Below are 17,072 nucleotides of genomic sequence, written 5' to 3' on the forward strand. Positions count from 1 at the left end.
AACGAAAAAAAAAACATGAATACAAAAAAAGGTATATTCTGAGAGAAAGAGTATCATACAGTATGAAGGATAGGAATAGGATACTCAGACAAGCAGGAAAGTTTAAAAGGAGTCGAAAAGGCCATCTCAAAAACAGTAAGCAGGTACAGGTCAGGAGATCATGGTTCCCATGGTAACCAGGTAGAGCGTTTTTGGAAGGAGTCTCCAGCGTCAGTGCTTTGTACCGTAACACTCTGATATAAAGCCGTTGCTATGAGAGGAAGGTCTTCAGGACGGAGGGGTTTATGCTTGGCAGATTGTCTGGAGCAGAATCGCAGAGGTGCAGCACCAAAATGTCATCCTGCATTACTTACATTACAGCTCAGCTAAATCTCCCGCTCAGTGATCTGAGTACAGAACAAGAGATCTGGCTGTTTTTTTTTTCAGTGCTGTATTATGTTGTGTATCATTTTAATGAGCACTAACAGGATGTGACAGCATTTCCCTGAGATGTTTGGCATGTAGGAATGGAACGAGGTTGTTATTTTGTACAGAATGTACTCATAGTTTCCTAATTATGTTTGAAATGAAATGAATTCATTTATAGCCTGGGGAGACTTGAGGCTATTTTGGCTATTTGTGTATGGTTTTGATTTACAGTGTAGGCTTAGTGGTTAACATGTTCACCTCACACCTGAAGGGTCGGGGTTCGATTCCTGCGTCCACCACATGTGGATGTTTTCCTTGTTCATCAGGAGTTTCTTTCAGGTTCCTCTGGTTTCCTCCTTAGGTTTCCGACCCGAGACCCGAGCGGTTTTGGGTCTAAAGGTTTCACGTGTGCCTCGGACACGGGTCGGGTATAATATTAGCGGCGTCGGGTCTCGGGTAATTTAAAATGAATGTGTTTTTACCGAACCTGAGAAGACCCAAACTACTGTATCTTGTGTGAGTGCATCGACTCGAGTTCTTTTCCAACCTCTCCTCTGTTTGCCAAGACCGCTTGCGACATCGTGTGACTGGCGGTAAGCTAATTTTCGTTGAAACAGACCTGTCAATCAATTTTGAATCCACGCTGTAGCGGTTACAATAAAGTAACATTCGGGTCCAGTCGGGTTAAAAAAAAAATTGCCATCGGGTCGGAGTCTGGTCTAATTTTTTCAGGTTTGTCTCGGGTCGGGTCTTTCTTAAAAATAAATATATATATATATAGGCACGTCGGGTTCGGGTAAAAAGTGATTTGGGTCACTTCGGATTGAGTACATTTTTTTAGACCCGAGAAGACGTCTAGTCTGAAGACATCCAGGATGTCACGAGTCCCCTGGGATAGACTCCATGTACCCCATGACTGTGTAGGATAAGTGCTACAGAAAATGGATGGATGGATGGTTAGATGGATGGATTTACCATGTAAGTACACCAACACACTGGATCCAACACACCAAACTAGAACGAGAGTTTCAATAAGAAACAAAAGCTCCTAAATCTGTTTTACTTTCGATCTTTCTTGGTCTCGCTGCCCATACGCATGCCGTATTTATCAGCAACTCTTCAGTTTACTGCAGCTCAGGTAATGATATCTGTTCAGGAAACACTGCAGCCTGAGTGACATCGGGGATGGGATTTTGTGCATCTGCTGTCTCTTCCTTAATCCCTCCATCTAAAGAGTCTATCCACCGAGTGCACTTCATCTCTACACGACACAGATAGGCGTCTCGGGCTTATCTTCTGCGCTACACCGGAGGCAGCACTTTAAAAACTTCACTCATTTTATCAGGTGTAGCAGGACACACACTCGACTATGCTGCTGGCTTTGTAATTGAATCCATCACGCATCAGGCTTTTAGATGTGGAAGCAGATTCTGTGGTACAACAGCATCACCGTTACTGCTTTATACAACAATACTACTGAATTCTGAATGCTGATTGGTCAGAAGGTTTTGATTTGTTTTCTCTAACAGCCGCACATCACAGGGTCGTATTAATTTGCTCTGTCTACTACGCGTTCAAGATAAACGTGTTTATAGCTGAATAAGTATTATGGTTATGACATACTATTGTTCCACATTTTGCCCTAATTGTTCCCCTAATTACACGTGTCACAGAATGAACAATATTCCTGTGGGAGAAAGCAGGTGAAAAATAAACCCACATGCCCTACTTAATAGACTTTGTAATTAATATAAAGACATTTCTATTCATGGAAACAAACATGACAAATGAAAATGACGGAAAAAAAACAAGTGATTCATCGAGTGATTCATTTATTAAGTGTTTTGTTAAATGATGAATTAAATGATTCAAGTGTATCATTAAGTGGTTTGTTAATTCATTAAATGATTTAAGTGATTCATTATATGATTTTTTAAGTGATTCATTAAATGATTCATTAAATCATTTATGTTCATGGAAACAAACATGACAAATGAAAATGACAGAAAAAAAACAAGTGATTCATCGAGTGATTCATTTATTAAGTGATTTGTTAAAATGATGAATTAAATGATTTAAGTGATTCATTAGATGATTCATTAAGTGATTTTTTAAATGATTCATTAAATGATTCAAGTTATTCTTTAAGTGATTCATTATGCGATTCATTAAGTGATTCCTTAAGTGATTCCTTAAGTGATTCCTTAAGTGATTTATGAAATCATTTAAGTGATTTAGCAAGTGATTCAATAAGAAAACTCCTTATTTCACACTTCCAGTTAAAAGACCCAACATCAAGCTTCTCCTCTTGGCCTTTATGATGCGACTATGATGTATAGCAGACCACAATCTGCCTAGATACCTTCAACAAATCATCTACAAACAGAAATATACTTAAAATATACTCAAAGCTTCTTCACGCTTTACTCTAAGAAGCTAAAAATTCTTAAATGGCTTCATCAAATGACCCAATAAGTCCTCGATACTCCCTCCAAAAGTATTAGAAGAGCGAGACCATTTGACCAAGTACAGTGAACTTATTCTATTTCATTCTATTCTAGTCACCAAAAACCAGGCCATATATAAATATACTCCATTAGGAATTTAACGATGTTTACAGAGCAATGTTTATTCACTCCACTGCCTATAAATTATAACTCCACTGTCAGCGAGCGTCGTCATCCATTAATTTTACATCATGCAGCTTTTCAATAATTACAAACTCTCTAATGGAGCTGTGTGAATATATGATGAGTTATAATGCGCTGTTAAATCTCTCTTTCTCTCTCTCTCTCTCTGTCTCTCTCTATTTGTGAGACAAAAAAGAGCTGTTGCATTTTTCTCCTTTCGCTCTCTATTCTTTTCTTTGTGCCTATCAGCATGAACGCAGAACCCGTGTCTCTTCCCCAGCCTGTGTTTGATTATTCAATTTCTATGGCACCACAGGGGCCAAAATATAAGAACACTAATCAGCCAGGGCTTTGTTCTGTTTGTCCAGGAAATAAAGGCAAATTTACAAAAGCAGCTTACATCCCCTTTATTCTTTATTAATCATGATGGCTTATGAGCTGTTATAATTTGTTTGACTTTGTGTATGTGTGTGTGTGTGTATATGTGTGTGTGTGTGTGGGGGGGGTATTTTAATCAGTGTTTCCTCTCCATATTCCTCAGGCAGACATTATGTCATGCAAATTTTCTATTCGCGAGCAATAAAACGCACAGAGATGGCGGAACACGTTGCCTTTTGGTTGGTTCGCCTCGCAGGTGAAGTTTTCCAAACAAATGGCTTATTAATGGCTTATTACACACTTATTACACTAGACCTATTACACTTATTACACTAGACACTGTTCAATATGTAATGTATATGTGAAGTCTTTAGGTGACCTTTTGGGATACGCTTCAAGGTACAACATACTGTAGAACCCGGTCCACATTTGTCCTGAAGTCTTGCCTCCAGTTTCAGGTCTTTATAATGAAATGAGTGAATGTTATTAACTGCTAATCAGACGATAGCTTCATATAAATGGTTAAAGAATACTGTACATATGGCTTTATAGTGCCGCAAGACGTGTCCAACTCATCAAACCTTTACTCCCAGAGGAAATGTTTGCATCTTCAGAGTAAATGTTGATATCAAATCGCATTTCTGCTCTCCGAGATGCTCCAAGTGTTTGTTCATATAAAAAGCAGCTCAGATTTATCTTCAACACTAAAATTCAGAGTAAGGTTATGAACACACAGTGTGAGGTTATGAGGGAAGAACGCACATCACACACTGAAAGACAAATAGTCCTGACTCATTTTAGTTCAGACTGGTGATAAAAACAGGCATTTCTTTACTCTGATTGAAGATGTTCCATAAGAGTCAGGAGCGCTGACTGCGTAGGTGACATTAAGCCGTAGACATAGAGTTTAGCTACAGTGATATAATGAACTACGTTGTTAATTTCAGGGTGAAGAGTTCAGAGGTGTTACAGTATTGTTCACAAAAACTTACCTTCTTTGGAGACTAGAAGAACTGCAAGCCATGTTTGGTTCCTCTCCTCATTTACAGTGATCTGGTGCACAAGATGGGGGCACGGTGGCTTAGTGGTTAGCACGTTCGCCTCACACCTCCAGGGTTGGGGGTTCGATTCCCGCCTCCGCCTTGTGTGTGTGGAGTTTGCATGTTCTCCCCGTGCCTCGGGGGTTTCCTCCGGGTACTCCGGTTTCCTCCCCCGGTCCAAAGACATGCATGGTAGGTTGATTGGCATCTCTGCCCATAGTGTGTGAGTGAAAGAGAGAGTGTGTGTGCCCTGCGATGGGTTGGCACTCCGTCCAGGGTGTATCCTGCCTCGATGCCCGATGACGCCTGAGATAGGCACAGGCTCCCTGTGACCCGAGAAGTTCGGATAAGCGGTAGGAAATGAATGAATGAATGAATGACTGAATGGTGCAAAAGATGTGAATTTTCTCTGAATTTCTTCTGACGATTGGTTTTTGATTAATTAAGTCATTCTATTTGGACAATTTTAATAAGAGTTTCCTACAGAGACCAGAACAGGACAACAGTAATGTGAGTTAGAATCAATCATGGTGGTGCTCATTAGGTTCAAAAAGGGGGATCAGAGAAGCTTCCAAGCTGAACTCTTTTAGCAGATTTGTATTTTCTTAACTCTCTCTCTCTCTCTCTCTCTCTCTCTCTCTCTCTCTCTCTCTCTCTCTCTCTCTCTCTCTCTCTCTCTCTCTCTCTCTCCCTCTTTCTCTCTCTCTCTCTGTCTTGCTCTCTCTTTCTCTCTCTTTCTCTCTCTCTCTCTTTTTCCTTCCCCCCCCCCCTCTCTCTCTCTCTCTCTCTCCTCTTTAGTTGTAAAGAAGTATATTTATTCAGTGCAAAACGAAGTGCATCAAAGTACTAAGTCAAGAAAGCTTGTGTTAAGAGAAGCTAAGCTAAATTTGTCATATCACATGGCCAAGGTGTGGCAGTTATACAGTATAATTCATCACCAGGAAGACAGCGACATGCTTAAATCACACATTTAATTAAAGACAGATGAGAAACCCAGACGTGAAAAATGACAAGCTGACATCTTTCAGATTAGCAAAAAGAAAGATGCCGAGATGAAAATCTGTACTTACACGTCGAGCTGACGTATGCGTGATATCTCTGAGGTCACCGTATTACTAGTGTGTAGAAAAAAAAAAACAGTCTGCTCCAAACTCGCTCACTCGGAGCGTGATGTCGTTCTGTACGAGTTCACAGTGTAGCTTTATTAGCCTTTATTACTGACATCTTGTGTGACGTTCTACTGAACATCTCCATCAGCTGATGAGCCTCGAAGCCATATCTGATGTTCCTTAACCTGTCAGAGCGAGCACATGTACAGTACTCATGACAATATCTCTCTCTCTCTCTCTCTCTCTCTCTCTCTCTCTCTCTCTCTCTCTCTCTCTCTCTCTCTCTCTTTTAAAGTATTACAGAATTGTACATTCTAAGTTTTGTTATCCTTTTGTTCGTTTATTGTGTTTGACCTTTTGTCGGTCGATTTCGTTTCCATTTCTACCTGGTTACTTACTATGATCCGGTGTCAGAAATGGCGGTTGCCATGGCGAGGATGAAAACCAGACTGAGGTTAACAAATAAACATAGTTCATTAACAAATAAACACACCAACAGGGGAATAAACACGGAACAATTGGAACGTGACACAGCAAAACAGTGAAAAGACGAAGACGAACCGACAACGAGGACTCCAGGAAGCAACATGCAATGCAGACTGAATAAATAGGCAGCGTAATTAGGGTCAGGTGAAAACAGGAGGTAAAACCGACATGTGAAAACAACACAAACAAAGACGCATGACACAGAACACAAAGCCAAAACGCCCCTAATGGTCCGGCAGAGAATATCCAGGGTCATTGCCAGAACTTTTTCTTCCTTATATGTCTGACACCCTTGTGGAAGGAACAGGACTGAGAACTTAAACAAAATTAAAATGACAAAATATAATCGAATGCCCCAGCAATAACACACAGGTGTAGCGACTCACCCCTTATTGGGCCTTTTTACACCCGGTCACTTCGTGTGTTGTCTCTGATCCGATAGCTATCTGATTTGTTAAAACTGTTCCATTTACATCTTTTACTTTTTTGCTCCTCAGAAGTAAGGAATTTTTTGAAGGGTAAGTGTTTGAAGGATCTGCTGCTTGAACAAAAGCTGTGTTGGAATTTGATCTCTGCAGATCTCAGGCGCAGGAGAGGAAAGCGACTCGTTCGGTTGATGTGACGGCTCGTCGAACGAAACGTTTCTCAGGAGATTAAACCTCAGGCGCTGATGGAGCTCTCGTTCGACCCGCGGAAGCCTACGGCATCACACACAAACACCTCGGTGTGATTCATTACAGCGTGTACACTACAGGCCTGAGGGAACCGCTGCCTCATGAAACAATCCTGCAATACAAACATTATGTAAGCATTCTTCCTCTTGCAAACTTGCTGAAATAAAACAGAATCAGTTCCTTGTTTTGGAGCAGGTACATCGCTGATCACAGCTGGATACCGAGCCAAGTTTTATCTAACCATGAGATCTGCACCAAAGACTGGAGACATGTGTTTATTTACAGAACCTAATTAGGCTCATTAGTAAATTAGCACCATTATTGATTCAGTATTGAGTGCAGTTTGTCTAAGTTTGAACTCCAGGGTGAAGAAACTCTTTAAACAAAGGCTGTGATGATGTGGAGAACCTGAAGCTAAGGTGAAGCCAATTTCACCGTAATGATCTTCTGATTTCAGTTGTTGCTGTTTTTTGCACAATTTTATACACTATCTCAGGGACCTGCTGCTAAGAAACTGTGTTTACATTTACAGCATTTGGCAGATGCCCTTATCCAGAGCGACCTATATAAGTGCTTAAATATCTAACATTGAATACATTAAAGCTGGTTCACTAGGTTACATACTTAAGATACAATGACTTTAAAACATTCGTTCAAAGTTACAATGAAAAAGTGTCAAAGGTTGTATTTTTTTTTACGCAAAAGATAAGGAAAGAAGTGCTAGTTGAAGTGTTTCCTGAATAAGTAGGTCTTCAACCGCCGCTTGAAAATAGCCAGTGACTCAGCTGTCCGGACCTCTATGGGAAGTTCATTCCACCACCTTGGTGCCAGAACAGAGAAGAGTCTTGTAGTATACTTGCCTCTTACCCTGAGAGATGGTGGAACCAGACGAGCAGTGCTGGTAGATCGGAGGTTGTGGGGTGCAGTGCGAGGAATGATGAGGGCTTTGAGGTAAGAGGGAGATGGTCCATTTTTGGCTTTGTAGGCCAGCATCAGTGTTTTGAATCTGATGCGTGCAGCTACAGGAAGTCAGTGGAGGGATCGCAGCAGCGGGGTGGTGTGGAGAACTTTGTCAGGTTGAAAACAAGCTGGGCAGCTGTATTTTGGATCATTTGCAGAGGACGGATTGCGTTCATAGGTAGACCTGCCAGCAGTGCGTTGCAGTAATCCAGTCTAGAAATGACAAGAGACTGAACAAGTACCTGAGCAGTCTGTGTGGACAAAAATGGCCGAATCCTTCTAATGTTGTAGAGAAGAAACCGACATGAGCGAGTCACATTAGCAACATGAGAGGAAAAGGACAGTTGATTGTCCATGGTTACCCCAAGGTTGCGAGCTGTGGCTGAAGGGAAGATCGGATCGTTGTGCAAGGCGACACGTTGTGTTCATTCGAGTATTACTGCACGCAATATTGTCTGAACTTATAGTATTTACATACAGTATTGACACTGGTCGTTCGGCGCTGTTTTTGTTTACTGTCTTTTGTGTTCTGTCTTTTTTGTATCTTTTGTTTATTGTCTTGTAACCTTTTGTCTGCACTGTCTTGTCTGTCTTGTCCTGCACTGTCTCCACCAGGTTGCACAGATGCACTTTATGTGGCTAAGACTTCTTACATGTCATTAGCGCTGTCTTTGTTTTATGTAGCACCCTGATCCTGGAGAAACGTTGTCTCATGTCACTGTGTACTGTAACAGCTGTATATGGTTGTAATGACAATAAAAGCTTCTTGACTCTTGACTTGACTTGACTTGATTCAAGTCATGGCTCATCGTCTATACGGTAACTTTGGTTCATTATCTATTTTATTTCTGCCAGGTGTCATAATCTACTGGGACAATTTCCTGGTAGATCACCAGAGGGAGCTGGCAGGTTGTTACACTACAGCGTGTTGGATGTCATGGTTTTGTTTCCTGTCAGCTGTTTCCAATTATACCCAATGTGTTGCCCTATTTATACCTGTCCTTTTTGTGTCTGTCTTTGTTAAGTCATTGGTGCCTTTGGGTTTTTGATTATTTTTCATGTTTATCCATGTTGTGCCTTTTGTTTCAGTGATGCCTTCATGGTTTTGTGTTTTGTTTATTTTGTGTCATGTCCAAGTTTTGCTGTGTCGCTAAGTGTTGGGGGAAGAGTGTGTCGCTAAGTGTTGGGGGAAGAGTGTGTCGCTAAGTGTCGGGGGAAGAGTGTGTTGCTTTTTGTTGGGGGAAGAGTGTGTCGCTAAGTGTTGGGGGAAGATTGTGTCGCTAAGTGTTGGGGGGAGAGTGTTTTGCTAAGTGTTGGGGGAAGAGTGTGTCGCTAAGTGTTGGGGAAGAGTGTGTCGCTAAGTGTCGGGGGAAGAGTGTTTTGCTAAGTGTCGGGGGAAGAGTGTTTTGCTAAGTGTCGGGGGAAGAGTGTGTCGCTAAGTGTTGAGGGAAGAGTGTGTCGCTAAGTGTTGGGGGAAGAGTGTGTCGCTAAGTGTTGGGGGAAGAGTGTGTCGCTAAGAGTTGAGGAAGAGTGTGTCGCTAAGTGTCGGGGGAAGAGTGTTTTGCTAAGTGTCAGGGGAAGAGTGTGTCGCTAAGTGTCGAGGGAAGAGTGTGTCGCTAAGTGTTGAGGGAAGAGTGTGTCGCTAAGTGTTGGGGAAAGAGTGTGTCGCTAAGTGTTGGGGGAAGAGTGTCGCTAAGTGTTGGGGGAAGAGTGTGTTGCTAAGTGTGGGGAAAGAGTGTGTCGCTAAGTGTTGGGGGAAGAGTGTGTCGCTAAGAGTTGAGGAAGAGTGTGTCGCTAAGTGTCGAGGGAAGAGTGTTTTGCTAAGTGTCGGGGGAAGAGTGTTTTGCTAAGTGTTGGGGGAAGAGTGTGTCGCTAAGTGTTGAGGGAAGAGTGTGTCGCTAAGTGTTGGGGGAAGAGTGTCGCTAAGTGTTGGGGGAAGAGTGTGTTGCTAAGTGTGGGGAAAGAGTGTGTCGCTAAGTGTTGAGGAAGAGTGTCGCTAAGTGTTGGGGAAAGTGGAAGCTTAATGGTTGAGGTGTTGGTCTACTGATCAGAAGGTTGTGAGTTCAAATCCCAGGGCACCAAGCTGAGCAGGGCTATTAATCCAGATAAATGTAAGTCTCTCTGGATAAGGGTGGCTGGGAAATGTAAATGTTGTTTTATGTTAATAAAAACAATAACTGTTTTATCCTTAACATGGGTCTGATTGGCAGCATCTCTAAAATCGTGACACTCAGGTGACCCATGTTGGTTGATCGGGACTCAGGTTTGGTTAAAAACATCTCTCCATTGTGGCCTAATGGTTAGAGGGTTTAACTCCTAACCCTAAGGTTGTGGTTTCGAGTCTCGGGCCGGCCACGACTGAGGTGCCCTTGAGCAAGGCACCGAACCCCCCAACTCCTCCCCGGGTGCCGCAGCATAAATGGCTGCCCACTGCTCCGGGTGTGTGTGTTCACTTTGGATGGGTTAAATGCAGAGAACGAATTCTGAGTATGGGTCACCATATGTAGCTGTATGTCACGTCACTTTCACATTTATAGCAACCTGGGGGCTTATTTTTACTTTTCCATGTTGCTGTTGATGTCCATGTTCCTCCAGGTGTTTCTCCTGTGATGCTGAAGGCACTGCAGATTCTGCATACGGTTCTCAGTCTTTGTTTACCACAAGCACAACCTGACCAGCATCTTTGTTTACCACAAGCACAACCTGACCAGCATCTTTGTTTACCACAAGCACAACCTGACCAGCATCTTTGTTTACCACAAGGACAACCTGACCAGCATCTTTGTTTACCACAAGCACAACCTGACCAGAAAAAAACACGTTTTCAGGCCTCCCATGCTTGACTCTCAACAATGGAAGAAAAGCATCTAAACATGTATAGAAATATTACAAAGTAAAAAAAAGCTTGAAAGGAGGATCACCAGTGCCTCTGGTGAGTGTCTGTCTGTAGCTAGAACAGTTACCTTGATTAGCTAATGAAATTAGCACTAAGCCGAGCACATATCATGTAAATCAACCCCAATCGGTTTTCCTCACGAATTACCGTGCTGTTGATTTTGTGTATAATTGCTACATAAGCTACTACTCATTCTAATGCCCTGAGTAATCCTTCAAAGCTCCACGGACCTTGATTTTGTTTTATGAGCTAATATCCTCCCCATCGGGCTCCATCATCCTCTGCACACTGATATCTCCATATCATGACTGTATACCGATTTAGATATGTAGCTATGTGTTAATTAAGCTAAGAATCACATTACCGATATAGCTATATATTCACAGCCTCATGATGTGCTGTATGACTCATCAGCGGTGATCTATTTCACATCCCAGCGTTTGTGTCTGTTCAAACAATATGATCTTCATCAAAATGATTCACACAAAAGACATTTCTCACAGCTGAGCCTCTATTGATAGCCCCACTCTGAAAAATGATGCTTCAGAGCATGTGTGTGTGTGTGTGTGCGTGTGCGTGTGTGTGTGTGTGTGTGTGTGTGTAATTACGTCCTCTGACTCACAAAGCTCTAATTTAATAATTGTCATTTATACTTTGTGTGTGTGTGTGTGTGTGTGTGTGTGTGTGTGTGAGGGTGTGAGGGTGTGATGTGTTATTACGCAGCACTCGCTCCGGCCTTTATTGCACCATAACAATAACCAGGCTCTGTAGGAGGAGGATTAACTGAGAGGCTGAGCTATTTCTGTCCTACTCTATTACTCAGGGGAGAGAGAGAGAAGAGAGGGGGAGAGAGGGATAGAGAGAGAAGGGACCGGAGAAATGACTCATAGATCTAGCCGAAGCTCATCTACTCGATAAGGAATAACAGTCAATTATCATGTTTCCCTCATTGATTGAATTAAATATAGTTCACTGATTGAAATGTTACTCTAGACCAATCTGGATGGGATTAAATGTCCTCGGGTCATTTATCAGGGACTCCAGGTTGGCCATGTTGGTGTTTTTCTCCATCTCCCTATTTGTCTTTGACAGATGTCAAGCGAACAGACATTTGTCAAGTGAGCCTTAGTCCAGATATGAACTATTTCCTGATTTGCAGAGAGAAAAACCTTATGAGGACTTAATCAATACACACGATATTCTACACTCGACATATGCCTTTTCTCCTTCGTTGAGCATTCGAAGGCTCCGGCATGCAGGAGCTGGTGTTGAATCTATAATGAACTCAGATGTTTCCCAGATTTATGAGTTGCTCAGGAGCTCCTGGTTCCACGACTCCAGATGTCTGTATAAAACTGTAGAAAGAACATTATTTCTAATCAAGATTTAAGATTTAAGGTTTACCTCTGAGTCTGGTTCCTCTCATGTTTCTCATAACATCTCAGGAGGTTTCTCCTTGCTACAGTCACCTCAGGCTTGATCATTAGAGATAAGTACAAATACATTTAAATAGAACAGCATAGAAGCCTTTATTATCGCCACATATACAGTACATTACAGCAGAGTGGAAATCTTTTCTTCACAAACACCAAACGAGTAGGTTGGGGCTCCAGAGTGCAGGGGCAGCTATGTTACAGCTCCCTTGGAGCAGAGAGGGTTGAGGGCCTTGCTCAAGGGCCCAGCAGTGGCAGCTTGGCTGTGCTGGGCCTTGAACCCCGATCCTCCGATCAACAACCCGGAGCCTTAACCGGTTGAGCGCTCTTCAATTCACTTGTCCTCTCTACTCCCAGGTCTCTCTGATCACTTGTACACCAATTAGTGGTGTCAATATTTAATTCATTTTTATTTGACAACGCATTTAACAAAATGCTCTACAAAATGTCAGCTTCCACAAGCTCTCAGATAACAGAGTTGTTCTGTGGAAATAATGCGTTGTGAGAGAGAGAGAGTGTGTGTGTGAGTGTGTGTGTGTGTGTGTGTGTGTGTGTGTGTGTGTGTGTGTGTGTGTCGTATCTCATAATGGCGGTGTACGGATTTCCCTCATAATGAATTCATCATAATGAAACAATCCTTATTTATTTATTTATTTATTTATTTATTTATTTATTTATGGAAATGGAAAATCACAGTGCTTACTGTTTTTCCAATTACTCCAAACCAAACCCTGTCTTTTTTTTTTTTTTTTTACAACCTACTTGAAAAAGCAAATCCGGCACATTGACAACCTTATTTCTTAGCTTCCATCTGAAAGAATGCTCATTAAAATGTATAGAGCCTGAAAAAGCCTGAAATCCTAATCTCTGACCCTGAAATTGAACAAAACAGCATCTGAAGAGAATCTGCATGCGCTCCCGATGCAGTCGGTATGAAAGAAACAATAGAAGATTCATATTTCAGATTAGATTCTTAGCCCAAGGGAAAGAAAAAAAAATGAACACAATTTTCTTCCCTCTTTGTATTCACAGATTTATTGTTTCCCAGATGCCCAGCGATCCAATGGAGAGGGTCAACGCACAGCACCTTATCTCAGAAATTCATCCGGCTCTAATTACGACATGCTTTTAGCTCAGACGCTACGTGATTTCACCAGCAGCAGATCATTCTGACCTCACTCCTTTCCCTGACATTTAAAGCTATGAACTTCGAGCTCTGTCTAAATCCCCTGCAAGTAAAACTAACAAGACAGACTATTGTCACAGGTGACATTTTATTTTCTGTAGATGTGTGAGATCCTGTTATCGTATGCAAACGAACTATTATTTGAATTGACGATACAGTAAATAACTGGGTCATGTACGACAGAGTAGAGGCAGGACACTATTCTGTGTTGGGGGAAGAGAAATGAACTCGATTACAATTTATTTGTATAGAACTTTTAACAATGGACATTGTCTCAAAGCAGCTTTACAGAACATAAGAAATAGAGAACAGAAAGTTTATTATACAAAGATTAATATTAGACTTATATGTAAATGTGTTTGTATTTATCCCTAACGAACAAGCCTGAGGTGACTGAAACTCCCTTAGATGAAAGAAGCAGAAACCTTGAGAGGAACCAGACTGAAAAGTGAACCTCATCCTCATTTGGGTGACACCGGAGGGTGTGATTATAAACTGTTATAAACACCAGAGAGTGCTATTATGAATAATGTCCTTTCTACAGTCAGATACAGTCTGATTATTGTGTATTGATGAGGAGGTTGTTGTCCTTAAAGACCACATGGAGTTGGTATGAATCCTTTGAGACCTTTTGAGGTACCAACTAGAACTGGTGCATATCTATGCCTCAGGATCCTCACAGGGTCGGTCTCTTCTCACCGAAGGTCCGATATCTTCATTAGGAGGAACACAAATGGAGCTGGAACAATCTCTGGATGCCTCTGGATGGATAGAGAAAGAGAATCAAGTGGAGAGGACTTGGAGTAGCTGCTGTTGACGATATTAACCATCACTAGACGATAATGATCTACCGGAGCACACGGTTGTAGGATGTATTGTATTACGTGTATGTCTGGATAAAGAGACGTGTCTTTATTCTACATTTAAACTGAGAGAATGTGTCTGAGCCTCGAACACTATCAGGAAGGAGATCCAAGAGTTTAGGAGCTAAATACAAAAAAACACTCTGCTGCCTTTAGTAGATTATTTATTTATATATTCTGGGAACTACCAAGAAGTCTCAAAGAGCGTGATGGATTGTAGCGTGTTAGAAGACTGTTAGATACATGGGAGCTAAACTGTTTAGAGACTTGTACATAAGGTAAGTAGCAAAATTAATGAACTTGAGCACTGGAGTGTTCTGCTAAAGCTTACACACCATTCAATTGTACTTTTCAAAGAAAAGGTCGGGTGTTAATAAATAAATAATAATAATAATAATAATAATAGACAGGGGGGGGGGCACAGTGGCTTAGTGGGTAGCACGTTCGCCTCACACCTCCAGGGTCGGGGTTCGATTCCCGCCTCCGCCTTGTGTGTGCGGAGTTTGCATGTTCTCCCCGTGCCTCGGGGGTTTCCTCCGGGTACTCCGGTTTCCTCCCCCGGTCCAAAGACATGCATGGTAGGTTGATTGGCATCTCTGGAAAATTGTCCATAGTGTGTGAGTGTGTGTGTGAGTGAATGAGAGTGTGTGTGTGCCCTGTGATGGGTTGGCACTCCGTCCAGGGTGTATCCTGCCTCGATGCCCGATGACGCCTGAGATGACGCTCCCCGTGACCCGAGAAGTTCGGATAAGCGGTAGGAAATGAATGAATGAATGAATGAATGAATAAAAGACCATCTATTTAAGGGCTAAAGACGGAACAAATGAACACATTAGAATTAATTTAGAAAGTTTTCACTTGGGAAACACATTCTGACCAATCAGTCAGAAGAACTGCGCAGTCTTTATAAGAAAGTTTAAAGAGTTTAGCTTTTCAGCCAAAAGCTGGAGCAATATCAGGACACTGTAAGTATCATTAGTCACCTTATAATGTAAAGACTGTTTTTTTTTTTTAACTTCTTTCTTCTTTCACTCTTTTTGAGGGAAACCCAGCCGCCCAAAATAAACCCAAAGTGAATTACAGTGACAAAAATAAACTCCCCCCTTGCAAGGAACAAGACAGAGAAATTGCTTTCAGAGACTCTAATATAGCACTAAAGCACAGGACAATATTCTCCAACAGAATTTTATTTCCATCTTCATGCCGAGACGTGATAAAGAACAGAACGCATGTAATCGTATTCCTCCCGAGGGAATATGTTGCAGCTCTGAGCTTGTTTGGATGTCACGAGGTGTTTCTAGACATCACTTTTACTGCACTTCAGCTCGGAATCACACCCGTGGCTGGAATGGAGGCTAAAACGCTCCTTTCTTTTTTATCAGTTTGTAGTTTGCGTTCATGCTTTAACCACCCAAAGATTTCAGAATTAATTGGATTGGTTAGAAATTCAGAATGTCAGCATGCCTTCCAGTCTTTAAGACTTAAAAAAATGAAGAATTTAACCCTTGTTAAAGATCAATTCAGCGTAAAACTCTAAAATTCTTGCCCTTATTAAATTGGCTGAGTACTGTAAGTGCTTTACATGTAGGGAGCTCCATGACCTGAGTGTGGGAGATCCAGCCCATAAAAGCCATCTACACCGAGACCTCATGCTCTGATTTAACGCTATGAAACAGCACAGAACTTTTCAAAGCTTTCTTCCTAAGGAACAGCGGCTTCAGACCGAAACCCACACATCTCTAATACCCACGGTCCAAAACAAGAGGAAACACACGAAACACTGAGGTAAACATAGACTTTAACTCTGTTTACAACAAGAAAACTTAGCTGTCAGAGATGGATGTCGTGTTACATCACGGCACGAGTGCGCTTCAGGATTTTGGCTACAGTCAGCAAATAGGGAGCTTGCGATAAAGTGTGTGTTCTAGCAATCTGACACTGGAAGAGAATCAATCTTTCAACTGACTCGGAGAGTCCCGGATTCAATTTACAGAGGAGACGCGGCGATAAATTCATTCTCATTAAGAGAGACAGTATAGGAGCTGCCATAAAACTGAGCTGAGATGAGATTCCAGACTGTAGCACAACCTTGCAGACTTCCAAGAGCACCTGAGTTTCTCTCTCAATTCTCAACCCCTGTCTTTTTTTCTTTTACCTCCACCACTTCCCTCCTGTCTCTGATGGTCTTAACAACAGGGCCTCAGCCTTGTTGTTCTTGCCTGTAAGTGAGTCTAAACCTAAAATATATTTGATTTGATGCCCGGCAAGCTTGGCAAAGATTCAGCCTTTTAGCAGAATTGACCTTTTTGAGGTTACTGTGGTCAGCGAGAAAGAAAAAAAAATGCTCCACCTTTGCCAACCGATGCTTTCTACTCCTGTCCGACAGCCTACTGTTAAACCGTTCTGTGGTTCTCGGTTTCCTCCATCATTCCTCCATGATTTCTTCCTACCGAAGAAGTGAAATGAACAGAACGCACCTTTTCTTATTCCCGAGGTCATACTCTAGAGGGTACGCGATCCGTATCTTTAGTGTGTATCGTTAACCCAGAGAGGTTCACGCAGTGCGGCGTAAAGTTTTACTATAAAAAAGAAAAACCCGTACACATCTATTCAAACAATAAACCCTTTAGCAAAACCACGGTGAAGCCCCATTCTTTTCTTAGACTGCGACTTTAAAGGGGTTTCCATGGTGATGAGGAAGGATTGCACCTGTGCTGTTTGTTCTCTGAGGCATCTCGTTCCACCATGAAGGCCAGCAAAGCATGATGGCAATAAAAGATAGGGGGAAACTCATCTTTAAGGATGTCAAAGATGTGAATTGCTCTGCATGGAGGCTTAGTGGTTACACAACCCTAGAGGTCTAAGGTCGGGGGTTTGATTAATGCCGTCGATCTGCGTGCGTATGTGGAGTTTGTATGTTCGTTTTATAATTCAGGGGTTTCTCCAAGGTGCTCCAGTTTTCTCTGCAGTCTAAAGACATGTGTTATAACCATCACTAAATTGTCCAGA

This window comes from Tachysurus fulvidraco, chromosome 13 (assembly GCF_022655615.1).
Source record: "Tachysurus fulvidraco isolate hzauxx_2018 chromosome 13, HZAU_PFXX_2.0, whole genome shotgun sequence".
NCBI lineage: Eukaryota > Metazoa > Chordata > Actinopteri > Siluriformes > Bagridae > Tachysurus > Tachysurus fulvidraco.